Source organism: Squalius cephalus (genome assembly GCF_949319135.1).
Source record: "Squalius cephalus genome assembly, chromosome: 3".
NCBI lineage: Eukaryota > Metazoa > Chordata > Actinopteri > Cypriniformes > Leuciscidae > Squalius > Squalius cephalus.
Window position 1 is genome coordinate 28384231 of NC_137124.1, and position 12334 is coordinate 28396564.

The window sequence follows — 12334 nt, forward strand, 5'->3', positions numbered from 1 at the left end:
ACCGAAATGTAGCCAGTCATTTGCTGATAAATCTTTAACAAGCAGTCCCAAGCAAGCATGCAACATTATTTCTGACATACTTTTTAGGTGATTCTGATGACTTTAAAAATCAGTGTGTATATATTTTTAATTATATACTGAAAATTTCAGGCTTGTTCAATGAGTTAATAAATATGCATAAAATGTTTTTTTGTTTTTTTAACTGTGGCATTACTTTACAAGCTACAAGGGAAAATTCCATGGCAAAAAAATCAACTTAAATTTCTAAGAAAAATCAAACAAGAACAAAACCACAGCTAAAACTTTCAGATAGTGCTGATGATGCAGTATCTAATTTAAAGTGGCCATTTATCACTTGTTTATCTACATTTGTCCAACCAGTTAATCACTATGACTGGGTATCGACAAACATTTTACGCTTTGAATAGATTTTGATTCAAAAGATTGCGATTCAATTTCAATTTGATTCAGGATCGATTATTTTGGATATGGATCAAGTACAGTACATGGCAAATTTTCTCAAGGAAAAAAATCTCAACTACTTCTGTAAACTATAAAGGGAGTCAGTTGGAACTACATTACTATAATATTGACGGTTAAAATGTATTGATTTGTTTACAAACACTTAAATTATCACTAAGCATCACAGTGAATAATGGGTTGAGTGATGATGAATGAAAAAACAACAATAAATGTCCAGAATGTGTTTGACAATGTTTTGTTTACTTTTGTTGCAAAAATGTCTGGTAAGACACAGATTGTTTTTAATTTTAATATAGTGACCTTTCTTTATTTATTGTTTCAGGCCAGTGAGCTACAACACATAATGAATCTCTCATGTAACGCTTTATATTTTGGCTTTTGTGCTTTATGTAATTCCAGTGATTGTATAATGTTGTGATATAAGTTTCTTAAACTCAGGAAGAGAGGAAGGTTTGACACCGCCCTTGAAATGATGCAATCCTCTGTAGCCAATCACAATCCTTGTTTTTAATGGACGCATATTAGCATGAATGAATGAAAGGCTGTTTTATTTATTGCGACATGCTTATAGACTCTGAAATGTGCAACTTAATGTCAAATACAATTACCTACTTCAACCTGAGATTCCTTTTAAAATCTTATGTCAGTTAGCGCACAGAAAAATGTTTTCTATATTTTGTGCATTTCTTCTCTTCATGTTCTCTAGCCGTTTTCCCTCTCCGCTCATGCCGTTTTAATAAAGATGCTGCCGCAGACTTTCATTAACTGGGTGCTTCAGGCAAATATGTAGTAAGAAAACACATGCTGTCTTTGGCCTTCCAGCTGTGTGGATGTCCATCAAACTCTGTAATGTTTTTTGTACTTCAAAAGAGGTATTGTAATTGACTTGACAGACTTTTGACATGTTGGTAAAAAATGGCAGTAACTTTCAATCAGCTGTACTTCACTGTCAAATTCAGTGTAAGAAGTCATGCAAATGATCATATTCTTCGTTGTGACACAATGTGTTTAATTTTTTTATGGTTTGATAGTACAAGTACAAACACAATATTTAAGCTCAATTTGTATCAGTGCACACTGCACTGTTTTATGTTTTGCATGTTTCATTTTATGCATTAATTACGTTATGTTTTATTGTATATTATATTTCTCTTGCCTAAATGGACACATTGTCCATTGTCAATAGAATAGACATTGTAGCATCAATAATGCCCATTTTACACTAATTCAAGTTTGGAGAACACAGACAGACAGACATTTTTATTAAAATTACTATTATTGCTTTAAAGCATCAACATTGTTGTTGTTGTTGTTGTTTTCTGTATGTTTACAAAGAAACAACATGAACAAGAACATAATGGCAATATTTAATTTAACCACATCTGTGATAATTCTAGGTTTTTATATTAGAACAACTTATTTTTGTTTTGTTTGGTACATTAGTTCAGAGACTGTTTGCATTTTTGTATCTTCATAGCTAAAAGATGAATTTAATCATGAAAAAGTATTGTGAGAAAATCTGCCAACATTTAGCCGTGATAGATTTTGTTTAAGTGACTTATGTCTGCACACTCTCAGTTTAACATCAGAGTAATTCTGCTCTGCTGTTCCACAAGGTAATGATAATCTTCCTCCATGCAATATGGTAAGTTAATAAAACTATTTTTAGCATAGAAGACTTGGACAGTACCCTCCACAGCACAGGCCTCGCAGACTCATCTGTGTCTGGTGGAAATAGCATAGAAAAGAGAGTTAATTATTTCCACCCAAACCCAAAATGCCTCTGTCTCTCTGTACAGATTGGCTTGTGATTTGCATGAGGATTTTGAAAAGCTTTTCAGTATGTTTGCCATGTCTGTCCTGGCTGTCTGTTTAAACAGGCCCCGAGTAATGAAGAAGAGAAGATGGAAGGAAGGAGGGAGGGAGGGAGAAAAGAGGAGGTGTGCTAAACCCTGGTTTCTCTCCTCAGCCCTTTTGGGATATGAAGGCCCCAGATGGTGTAGGGGTGTGTGTGTGTGTGTGTGTGTGTGTGTGTGTGTGTGTGTGTGTGTGTGTGTGTGTGTGTGTGTGTGTGTGTGTTTATATGTAAGTGTGCGTCTGCCTGTCTGTCTGTCTGTCTGTATGTTCGTTCCGAAATCAGGATCATCCTTGATAAAAGAACCCGGCCCTAATGTCATCTGTGTGAAGCTTGTCTCTGTCTCTGAATGGAGACAAAGGAGAGTGGACACAACTCCCCCCTCCCCATTATCTTTGTCCCCGTTGCCCTCTGCAGCCCAGGGCCTGACACCCAGCACCGAGGGCTTTGATTAGCCAAGTGGAGACACTGGGGGGGTCACAGTACCCTCTGCCCTGATTAGCCTGCACTTGGCCACTGCTGACCCCTCCTTCCAAAGAGAAACGTGAGGGGTCTGGAGATGATGAGATGGGGCATTTGGGAAGAAACATAATGCACCTTGACCTATCGAGACTCTGCTGTTAACAAATGGATAATATGACCGTTTTCATGTTGTTGATGTAGTGTTTTCAGTGTTTCTTTCTTTCTTTCTTTCTTTCTTTCTCTCTCTCTCTCTCTCTCTCTCTCTCTCTCTCTCTCTCTCTCTCTCTCTCTCTCTCTCTCTCTCTCTCTCTCTCTCTCTCTCTCTCTCTCTCTCTCTCTCATTTGAAGATAACTAAGGTAAATAATTGCACTGTAGTTTGAGGATTTTAGAAGTATTCAGAGAAGAGTTTATAGAAGTATTCCATTTTTAAAAAACTTTTAAACTGGGATCCCTCCCAGTGAAATTTTCTTGACATGTTTGGTTCACATGTCAGAGCAAAATGATCATTTCCCCCACTTTGTGAGACGTCACAGTTTCTGTAAGTATTTTTATTAACTGAATTAACAATATTACTATTGTATTTGTTTTTTATTGCTTTTCTTTGCGATTGGTGTTGATTTATAAAAACAGTCGAGCAGTATTTCAGTTTGGGATAGAGTTTTAAATGATCTTTACAACAATGCCATATCAAAGGCATTATATTTAGACAAATATATGGTAGTTGATGTAAATATTACCCTAGAGTCTAGGTGTAACGACATCAATTATGTATTTTTTTTTCAGTTATTTCCATTATTGATGTTAAATAAAAATTAAAAATAAATTTTTTATGTGGGTTTTGTATCTTATGTCACTCATGGATGAATGTCGTTAACTGTGAAAATATATTTATTTCTTACACTTAAGGTGGAATGTACTGAATCTTAAAACTACATCATTGTCCTTACTTTCTTGTATTATGCTGAGTCAATGTCTCTGGTAAAATATGATGATTGTGCCTTTTGGGAGCTAGATACACAAAACCTGATGACCGGTGAAAAATTTGGTCACAGGAATATTGCATTTTCAAAATATTTGTAAAATGCTGGTGTGAATGTTGTGTGTACGCAGTGGTTTTCCTTTCATTATGAATGGCTGTAGGCATAGTTTGCTCAGTGAAAGCGCAGGAAGTGCCGCTGTTGTTGTTCCTGTGCTGTGGGTGGGTGGGTGGGTGGGTGCCTGCACTGCTGCTTTGCCATCATGCAGTTTACTCAACAGATCTAGAGTCTGTGATAGTCAAATGTCCTGTCAGGTGCAATTCTGACTGGATTAGCTAAATCTGACCCTGGAACAGCGGTTCTAGAGGTGGTTTGTAGGAAATGCGGGGTGGTGGGGGTTGTTATGGCGTCCTCTGTGTGCTGCTCCTGCCCCGCCCTCTAACCAGCCACTCCGAGCCAAGAAAATGGCAGCTGCAAGAGAACACCGATTCTCCACCCACCCCTCCATTTCCCCAAACCCCCCACCCATCTTCCCCGCTCGCCTTTTCCCATGTTTTGTCACTTTTGAGGTAAAATGAACTGGAATCTTGTGTCTTTTTGCAGTCTGAATGTCTCAAGCCTTTCGCATTGACGCTTTCCTCATGCCCATGTTGTGGAAAGTGCCCAGGTTTGTGTGTAAAAATGAAACGTTCCTCACCGCTACAAAGAAATCGAATAGATGTTCTACCTCAATCATTCATATCCTCACACACACTTTATTCGCCACCATGAAGAATGTAATAGGAGTTATTTACCTTCATACGGGGGAGGCTTTAGTAAATGCATTTCATGGCAGTCAAAACGTCATGAATGTTTTAATGAATGCTGTCATATGTATGCCATTTGTGATGAATGGATGCAGTCAGGGTTTTTCGCTGCTGTACTACCACATGGCAGATGATTGAGAGTGGGGGGAAACATAGCCAGTGCATTTGCTCAGGTGTTTACATTCAAAGCCTGCCATTCTTTGAGTATGACTTTGATTGAACTTGTCAAGTGTACTGAAATTTCGAAATAAATAATATGAACCGCATTAGATTCTACTGTTGACACCTGAGCACTGGCAGAATCTTCTGCAGCTTTTCCTCCTGCCTCGCTGTACCATTAATTCCTCAAGGATGCTTTTTATGAAGGTATTCTGATTGTATGTGCAGTATAACAATGTGTTTCTAAATTTGTAGTCTAAAGCATGTAATTTTGGATGGCTGTGGCAAAGTTTAACTCACTAAAGTGTCTAATTAAATCGTTGTAACCAAGAAACAGTCTAAACAATGAGCCATTTTGTTTGGCTGTCTTGTGCTTGGCTTTGCCAGCACACCAGAGAGAGGCAGGGCAGGTCCACGAAGGATGTAATATAACCCCCTCTGCCCTGACTATACTATAATGGAGCCGACACGTTGTCTCTCCCCTCTTTGATATTGACTCTCTCTGAACGTGTGTGTGTGTATGTGAGCATGTTAGGAGAATATGTCAAGGTTATTCTGTGGAAAACATGTGACCCTTCCTATTTTCCAGCTTGAGTTTATGATAAAATGGAGCTCGACAGTTCAAATGAATAGATCATTGCATGTCGGACTAAAAATTACACTCTGTACACTTGAATGCTGTACTTTCAGATGGTGTCATTTGAATTTGAAGCTTACATTTTTGTATTTTGCATTAATGTGTCTCACTGTTGTTGTTTTTGTGAATTTGTCTGTCTGTCACAGGATAGCAAAGAGGAACCGAAATGATGTGTCTGCAGAGATGATGCAGGTAGTATTTTTAATTGTGTGTGTATGTGTGTGTGTGTATATAATCTTTACTGCATTACTCTTTCCCTCACTTTTTAAAAAAATACTGTTCTCTACTTTCACTTTCTTTCTCTCACTGTTGAACAGCTTTTAACTACCTGAATACAGCTGTATCAGCAAATTATTATTATTTTATCAGTTTAGCTTGTTAATGGTACAATAACAACTTGTTTTGACAAGGTGCAAAAAATTATCCACGTATTCAAGAAATGTTAGACTTTGTTAGAAATGTTAGTTCTTAATGTCAGACCTATTTGTTCAAGCTTGTTTAATTTGACGAATATCTTCTTTAAATATATAGCCCACTCTCTGAAATGTTTATTTTATAAATATGATCTTTATGTATTATCCAAATGAATATATCAAGAATTAAGTGTCAAGTTTTTTAAATATTGGGATTTTAATGGTAAAAGACTGTAAAAATGCTACGGTAAAAATTTTTATTGTTTAACAGAAAGTTTCCATACTATATACCGTGAATATCTGTAATAGATCTAATTGTACATTTATTGTAATTTTACAGTAAAATACAGTTACATTTTTTGTAATTGTACAGTTTTTGGAAGTGAAATAGAATGTCATTGTGTAATTTACATTGAACAATTGTAAATTGACATTCACAGAATTTCCTTCATGACAACTCACATTTAATGTATTTTCATTGAGATATGTTTTTCTTAGTTTTTTCTAATCAGTTATGTACATTAGGGTTTTGTTACATCTATTGTTGTTAATTCATGTTTATTGCATTACTTTAGTGTCGTGTGTTACCATGATGGTGTTTTGTGTTTGTGTGAATGACACTGTGTGCACCTTCTTTAAATTAGTATTGACCTTCTCATCTTGTGGAAAAACTGCTTGTGATGAGCTTTGATTCATCATGTGACTTTCTCATCACCACCTGTGTTTGGTGGTTGTCAGTGTATTACAAAAGTACAAAACAGATGTTAGTACTTCAATGGGTTGGCAAATTAACATTACATCAGTTAATGAAATACATTTTTTACTGTAAATTTAAGTTAAATCTGTAAAATCTAAACTGTTGGCAACCACAGCTGCTGTTTTTTACCGTAAATTTCACAGAATTGTTGATAAATTCGAATTTTACCTGTATTCTCAGTTCTTTTATAATTACTTGATGGCTCATCCATGCCGCATAAATATAGCTTCTTTTTTAAAATAGGCACAATTCACCACCACATTAATTGCAAATTAGTTTCATTTTAGTTGCACTGTCCTAGTGTTGCTTGTAGTGTAAGTGAAATTTGTAAAATAAAAAAAATAGAGAAACTACAGGCATTTTGTTTAAATTTTTTTGTACATTGAAACCAAGTTTAAATAATGTACCAACATGTTTTTTTTTTTTTTTATCATATCAGGAAGTAGCTAGCATACACACATCATTCGCTTAATATTTGTAGACCTTTAAAGTGAATAGAATGTTTTAAGTGGTTATTTTGTCCTGCTCATAGTTAGTGGGAGTCACGGCCAATTATGTCTCTAAATGTCGTACAGTATAAGGTCAAAAGTCGCTGTGCTGTATTAAAAAGGTGACAGTAACCATTTTGGAAAGGTCAACCACTCAGTTTGTTTCCAAAGGCGAAGTGCCACTGTGATGCCTTTGAGCTTTTGCTTTACTTTATATTACATTTAGTAATGTATCTCCAGTAAAATTCTACATCCAAATGTTCTCAGTTGTCCAGTAAGATTTGAAATATGGCCTGTGGTCTTATTTGCATTCATGCCAGATTTTGAGTAGATGGTTAATTAATTGTAATGAATGGCTATTGTAATTTTAATTTTGAAGTGGTGTCCTTCTCTAACTGCTGAACACACATGTACAGTGTTTACATTACATGTAAAGAGGACTTTTCAACCCTCACTAGGTTGATTTAAAAGCTTTTGGTGTGCACATACACTAAAGTAAATGTGGGCACGTCTACATCACATGTTTGCATTGTGGTGGTGTTACTTTAATTATTTGATTTGAATACTTTTTTTTTTTCAGTGCCAGTCAGATAACTTTTTTTGTTTAGTTTTTTTGTAAAAGGAACTTTCAGAGTTGTATATTCAGCATTGCTGTTTTATGAATCACAAATTATATATTTAATTTACACAATATATTAAACCGAGATCACATCACTTGTTTTATTTTCATAAATTCTGATTCCGAATTTTAGGGCCAGACTCTGTAATATTTTTTGCAAGAAGTCTTGTGCTTAGTAAGGCTGCATTTATTTGAACAAAAATAGTGAAACAGTAATATTTAGAAATATTGTTGCAATTAACAGTTTTTATTTATTTTTATTTTTATATATTTCAAGTTAATTTATTCCTGTGCTGTGTCATTACTCCAGTCTTCAGTGTCTCGTGATCCTTCAGAAATCATTCTAATATGCTGATTTGCTGCTTAAGAAACATTTATTATTATTATTATTATTATTATTATTATGCTGAAAACTCAAATTTTTTTACAGTAGTGTACTATATATTCTTATGAAATACAAAAGTACAAAAATATGAAAAAGATTCTTAATTGTTTTTCAGCATGTATACAATGTGAAGAATTTGTTCTGTTTTTATGTTTTAAACTTCAGAGTTGTTAAGATTCTTTTTTCACATTGCACAGCATGTTTTTGAAATCGCACTATAAACATGAACATTTTAACAGGTGCACGTGCCAGTCACTTACCTCAGTGACTGGCACTTGAAACTTACATGGTCATTAACATTTCTCATTAAGGTTTCTTTACATTAGTGTAACCCATGTAGAGGTGGTGGTGGTATGTGTGTGCGAGACAGAGCGAGAGACTGGAGTTTCAATGCCTCTGCTTCCTTTTGTCCTCTGAGTTGACTTCTTAGGAGCCCATTGCCGGAGTTCCATACATGAGAGATCAAGAGTTACCAAGGTGCTTAGAAGATAGACACAGACACACACTCATTTCCTTTGCATGTCAGAGCCCTGCTGGGGTTTCAGTAGAGGTCACTGACACCACCAGTGGAGCTTTCTCCTAAATGAAAAACCAACCCCTGTGTATGAGTGTATTTGTATGTGTGTTTCTTTCTGAAGTCCTACATTGCATTGGTTTAGCTATGATATTATTATAGAAGTATGTTAAGATGTAACTGACTCCATCTTATATCTATATTATCTCATTATGGAATAGTATCAAGATACATGTTAGTCAGGTGAAGTATTTCAAAGTAACTTGAATGGTCTTCCACTCGATCTCAGTTGCATAGTTGTATGTAGTTTCTGAGCTAAAGAAGTTGTTGTCTGTGTGCACCTGTAAACAGTGTTGAGGTAAGATGAAATACCCTTTTCTTCAACTCATTCCCATCAAGTAGCTGCAGCATTAACTTGTATTGTAACAAGATTAAAATATATTTGTCCTGTGGATTAGCATTCTTTACCATCCCTTTCGTTCCTTTGCCGGACCGGTCTGTGTATGTGCAGCAGTCTTTTTGATCTGCGGTGCGTAGTGAGGACCCTGGCTTGGGTCCGGGCATCCGAGGGCCTGGTGTGAAATCGGCCTGATGTCATCCCTTTTGTCCTCCGTTTGCATCCCTCACTCCTTTAATGACGTTTCCGAACCTCGCAGGCGCATTCCTCAGTGGTCCATAGGAAGCGTTTGGAGAACTCAGGGCAGAAAAGCACAGTGGGAGTGTTTGGAGTTTGGGGGGTTGAGGGTGTGTGGATCTTTTGTATGGAAAGCAGATGAGTAGACATCCGTATTCTGATACTTTCCCTCCATCTCAGGCTTTTCTGTTGTTTGTCTGAATTGCCATGATATCAGGCAAAGTTGAAGTTTGAATACATTTTTTTTAAAATAATTTGATAGAAATGTAGTAATGTTGCCATTAATGAAGCACTCTGTCATGACCAGAAGTGTATAATCTTGATGTGTATCTTGGTACTTCCTTGCCCTAGACTCTTCTGAGTATTATTTATGTGCACATAATTTACACTTGAACTACCCTCTCTCTTTATATATATATATATATATATATATATATATATATATATATATATATATATATATATATTTCTGTGTGTGAGAGAGAGCTGAAGGGGGTGTGGGCAGGATTGGGGACTAGTCAGAGGAAATGAGCCACCTGCAGCCATGACAGGAGGTTTTGACCTTCATTTGGAGTTTCTTTCTTTCTTTCTCTCCCTCCCTCCCTCCTTTCTCTCTCTCTCTCTCTCTCTCTCTCTCTCTCTCTCTCTCTCTCTCTCTCTCTCTCTCTCTCTCTCTCTCTCACTGTGTGTTTCTAAATCTCTCTGTCTGTCTCTCTCATTACTTTGCTCACATACTTTTGCTCTATAGAAATCCAGTCAGGGACCTCTCCCCTCAACCATTGGGCATCACTTCCTCATACATGGAGAGCTAGAAAAGAAATGTAGATGAGGCATTGTCATTGAGCAGGTCAGTGCATGGGAAATGCCAGTTGTCTGTGCCCCCCCCCCCCCCCCCCCCACCCTCCCACCTCCCCCAGAGGACAGGTAGTCTATGACCAGATTTTTTATTTATTTTTAACTAAGGATCATTTACATATTTTTAGAGAAAGTTCAGTTATTGTTTGAGTCACTCACCTGCTATGAAAAATACAATATTTTATGCCTTTAAAAAGTTGTTTAGATCCTGATGTCTCTCCTGCAGCCCCTCCGCAAACATTAGTTTTATTTGTCACAACCAACATCGTTAAACCACTTTGTAGGTTTAAAGGCTAATTTTCTGCTTTTCTTTTGTTTTGTATGTAAAAAATAAAACAGTTTTTTGGTCTACAAAGTTTGTTTAAAGTTTGTTGGTCGGATAATATTATAAGATATTGAATTAGGCCTACAAAGTTTGTATGAAATTTGTTGTATAAAACTTGCATAACCAGATTTTATTTGATCAAAAAGTGAAGCCTACCTTGTATAATTTAATTTAAATGTTTTGGTTTTTTTTCTACAAGTCTTAATGATTTTTTTTTTGAATTAATGTTATTTTGCGTAACGCTTTCGATCAAATCCAGAGTTAAAAGGCTGATATGTAACCAGGGTATTATAATACTATTATAATAATATATTTCGTCTGATGATTGAATTTTTTCTGACCTTTTATAATCAGTTTAATTTTTGAGATTTTGAGTTGGTTTTATTCGTTAATGTTGCACATTTAAGTGAAATGTTAGCGTCCGGTTTTAATTTAACACTGCAAAATTAACTACAACAGTCTACATAAATAAATGCGGATAGAAGTTATTTTCAATAAAGTTAACAATGAATGTTAATTAATGCTTTTGTCAAAAGCAAGGGTTCTTCATATGATTTTTTTGTTGTTGCTGGAATTAGTCTAATAAAGATCGTGTTTTCTAAAAAGCAGTAGGCCTAGGCTATTCATTATCTAAAAACATTTTTTTTTTCTATCCAATGTTTAAATACAATAGTAATAATAATTTCCATGTTGATATGCGTACCGGGAATATCAGTTTTTGTTTTGTTTTTTGTTTTGTTTTCCCCCTCAGCTGAAAATAGTCTCCGTCTCCCCGAACGTCCTGTTATTTTGGTCCGGCAGATGCATGCTCTTAATTTGTTAATAGATTCTGTATTTTTATAACTATGATAACGTAGGCCTAAGTAGGTCTGGCATATTTTTATACGGCTATGAACAAGCATGACATGGCTACATTGTTTTTTTCTTTACCTTGTGTGAGCATTTCATTAGACTAAGTGGGAAGCAAACTAAATTATAATTATTTGTCTGTTTATGTTGTTTGGTATCGATATTGTGAGTGATTTTAAAGGCTAGTTATGGAATAAAGTCCACTTGTAAGGTATCCAACGCTTTTGGGGCAATGTCTCTGTTGTCCCAGTCATGGGGCACATGGGGCAATGTAAAGGGTTAGGCTACAACAAAATTTTGCTGATACAGAGAATTCAGAAGTTAAACAACTGGGGGAAAAATATCCAAACGATAATGCGTTTGATAGTGGTTATTATATAAGCGTTATCTGCACTGCTTCTCCAATCCTTATAGGCTACTGCTGAGGGTGCATTACCGACTCACTCCTGATTTGGTAAAGCTTTGTGTGCCAGCGCCGTGACGTCATGTCCGCTGGGCTCAGCTCCCATTTGATGAGAGGACGGCACGTTCTTTTCAACCAAAGAGCAAGATAAAACTGGAGCGCGAGATGGTTATTAAATCTTAGAGAAGAAGCAAATAAAGAAGCTACAGAGACATTGAGAAATATTATTCTTATTGTTTATTTAATTCTTATCAAGATTTCAGGAGGCAGTTAATTACACAATTAATACGTACGTGATACAAATTATTTACACATATAACAAACAGTAGGCTACCTGTAAACACAAAATAAAATTGTATTATCTTAATTTATCTCTTTTTCAGCTTTCAACATAGCTTTTATAGATAGATCTTCGCTGATGAGTAAATTCATTCGGTCGTATATCAGATAGAAGGCCATATTCATAGATATGCTCATATGCATTTGAACTAATACTGTTTCTCTGATTCGGCACAGTTCTGTGTTATTAAGTTCGCACTTGAACTTGTAAGGCAAAGTGTGTTAAGTTTGGTGGCTATATAGCTAGTCACACACTCTTTTCAGGTATAAAACAAAGAGATTCAAAAAGTAAAAATTCCACAATTTGGTAGGCTATATGGATACAGTCTGCAACTTAAATCTCGTTCATACCGTTTTAACTTTTCTAAACACG

At 35.9% G+C, this 12334-nt stretch overlaps 1 long non-coding RNA gene across 3 annotated transcripts in view; it reads left to right on the forward strand.

The window, feature by feature from the left end:
• Positions 1-12334, forward strand: part of LOC307156510 — a 34370-nt gene that overhangs the window by 10841 nt on the left and 11195 nt on the right. For all 3 annotated transcript variants that reach the window (XR_013820722.1, XR_013820723.1, XR_013820724.1), the window contains exon 3: positions 5527-5572. This is a non-coding gene — a long non-coding RNA (uncharacterized lncRNA). The remainder of the gene's footprint in view (positions 1-5526; positions 5573-12334) is intronic.